This window comes from Arachis stenosperma, chromosome 9, assembly GCF_014773155.1.
Source record: "Arachis stenosperma cultivar V10309 chromosome 9, arast.V10309.gnm1.PFL2, whole genome shotgun sequence".
Classification (NCBI taxonomy): domain Eukaryota; kingdom Viridiplantae; phylum Streptophyta; class Magnoliopsida; order Fabales; family Fabaceae; genus Arachis; species Arachis stenosperma.
In genome coordinates, this window is record NC_080385.1 from 58,942,557 (window position 1) to 58,945,390 (window position 2,834).

Here is a 2,834-nt window from a genome sequence, read left to right on the forward strand (position 1 = left end):
TCTGATTGGACCGAGGTTTCAACTTATCACCACAAGAGCTTGTTGATTTTAATCAATCTTGCTTTTGGAGCAGTGATCTGCTAAGGCTTGGCTGACCTTTGGTCATGTCTAGTGTTTTGGACCGAAGCTTTCTTTGAAAGCTTGGCTGGCTGTGAAGCCATGTCTAATTCCTGGACCGGAGTCTTAGACTAGCATTGCACTGATTCCTGGAATTCTCATTAAGAATTTTGATACCTTTTCCCACTTAATTTTCGAAAAATACAAAAAAAAAAAAAATTGCAAAACCATAAAATCCAAAAATATTTCTTGTTTGAGTCTAGAGTCTCATCTTAAGGTTGGTGTCAAATGCATGTTTTTGTTATATTTTTCGAATCCATGCATATATTTCTTGTTTTGATCTTTAAATTCTATTGACTTGAGTGTTCATGTGTCTCATATAGTGTCAGTAGCACACAAACTGCTAAGATTGGTGTCTTGCATGCATTGTTAATTGATTCTTGTTGCATTTTGATTATTAAAAATCCAAAAATATTTTTAATTTGTGTCTTTTCAAGTCAATGATACAAAGAATTGAAGATTCAGAACATACTGCAGAGGAATTATACAGAAAAAGCTGAGCATTCAAAAATGCCCAGTGAAGAAGGCAGACTGGCGTTTAAACGCCAGCCAGGGTACCTAGTTGGGCGTTTAACGCCCAAAGAGGTAGCATTTTGGGCGTTAAACGCCAGAATGTATACCATTCTGGGCGTTTAACGCCAGGATGGTGCTAGGGGGAAGATTTTGTTTTCAAAATCAATTTTTTTTCAAGTTTTCAAAGTTTTTCAAAACCAAATCTTTTTCAAATCATATCTTTTCAATCAAATGTTTTCAAAATCAATTTCTTTCCTTTTTCAAAGATACTTACTAACAATTAATGATTTGATTGAACATTTTTTGCCTTTGCTATTAAGAAAGGTTTTATGTTTGAATCATATCTTTTCTTGTTAGGCAAGTCATTAATATTTCTTTTAAAATCATATCTTTTCAAATTGTTTTCAAATCATATCTTTTAAAATTGTTTTCAAATCATATCTTCTCAATCACATCTTTTTAAAACCATAACTTTTCAATCAAATCTTTTTAACCTCATCTTTTTTAAAATAGTTTTCAATCAAATCTTTTTGATTTTTAATTTCAAAATCTTTTTCAAAAATCACTTGATCTCTTTCTCACTCTTGTTTTTGAAAATCAATTAAGTGTTTTTCAAAATGTTTTCAAAATCTATTACTTAATTTTCGAAAATTCTCTTCCCTCCTTCCCACATCCTACTATTTATGGAGTACCACTCCTTCTAAATGCACAATTCGAACCTTATCTAATTAAAGTTCGAATTCTTCTTCTCCTTCTTCTTTCTATTTCTCTTTTCCTCTGACACTTCAAGGAATCTCTATACTGTGACATAGAGGATTCCACATTTTCTTTTTCTCTTCTCTTTCATATGAGCAGGAGCAGAGACAAAGGCATTCTTGTTGAAGCTGATCCTGAACCTGAAAGGACCTTGAAGAGAAAGCTAAGAGAAGCCAAAGCACAACTCTCTTTAGAGGACCTGACCGAATTCTTCAAGGAAGAAGAACCCATGGCAGCCGAAAACAACAACAATGTAAACAATGCAAGGAAGGTGCTGGGTGACTTTACTGCACCTACTCCTGATTTCTATGGGAGAAGCATCTCTATTCCTACCATTGGAGCAAACAACTTTGAGCTTAAGCCTCAATTAGTTTCTCTAATGCAACAGAATTGCAAGTTCCATGGACTTCCAATGGAAGATCCTCATCAGTTCTTAGCTGAATTCTTGCAAATCTGTGACACAGTCAAGACTAATGGGGTTAACCCTGAGGTCTACAGACTGATGCTATTCCCTTTTGCTGTAAAAGACAGAGCTAGAATATGGTTGGATTCTCAACCTAAAGAAAGCCTGGACTCTTGGGAAAAGCTAGTCAATGCCTTCTTGGCAAAGTTCTTTCCACCACAAAGATGGAGTAAGCTTAGAGTGGAAGTCCAGACCTTCAGACAGAAGGATGGAGAATCCCTCTATGAAGCTTGGGAAAGATACAAACAATTAATCAGAAGATGTCCTTCAGACATGCTTTCTGAATGGAGCATCATAGGTATTTTCTATGATGGTCTCTCTGAACTATCCAAGATGTCTTTGGATAGCTCTGCTGGAGGATCTCTTCATCTGAAGAAGACGCCTGCAGAAGCTCAAGAATTGATTGAAATGGTTGCAAATAACCAATTCATGTACACTTCTGAAAGGAATCCTGTGAACAATGGGACTAGTCAGAAGAAAGGAGTTCTTGAGATTGACACTCTGAATGCCATATTGGCTCAGAACAAGATATTGACTCAACAAGTCAATTTGATTTCTCAAAGTCTGTCTGGAATGCAAAATGCACCAAGCAGTACTAAGGAAGCTTCATCTGAGGAAGAAGCCTATGATCCTGAGAACCCTTCTATGGAAGAGGTGAATTACCTAGGAGAACCCTATGGAAACACCTACAATTCTTCATGGAGAAATCACCCCAATTTCTCATGGAAGAATCAAGAGAGACCTCAACAAGGTCTCAATAACAATAATGGTGGAAGAAACAGGTTTAGCAATGGCAAGCCTTTTCCATCATCTTCTCAGCAGCAGACAGAGAGTTCTAAGCAGAATACTTCTGACTTAGCAACAATGGTCTCTGATCTAATAAAGACCACTCAAAGTTTCATGAATGAAACAAGGTCCTCCATCAGAAATTTGGAAGGACAAGTGGGTCAGCTGAGCAAGAAAGTCACTGAACTCCCTCCTAGCA

General features: G+C 36.6%; 1 non-coding gene across 1 annotated transcript; it reads right to left on the reverse strand.

Annotated features, from left to right (window-relative positions):
- Positions 1-2,020: 2,020 nt before the first annotated feature.
- On the reverse strand, positions 2,021-2,128 carry LOC130953380 (small nucleolar RNA R71). The gene has a single exon (XR_009075551.1). It is a non-coding gene; the product is annotated as a small nucleolar RNA R71 (small nucleolar RNA).
- Between the last annotated feature and the right edge of the window lie 706 nt (positions 2,129-2,834).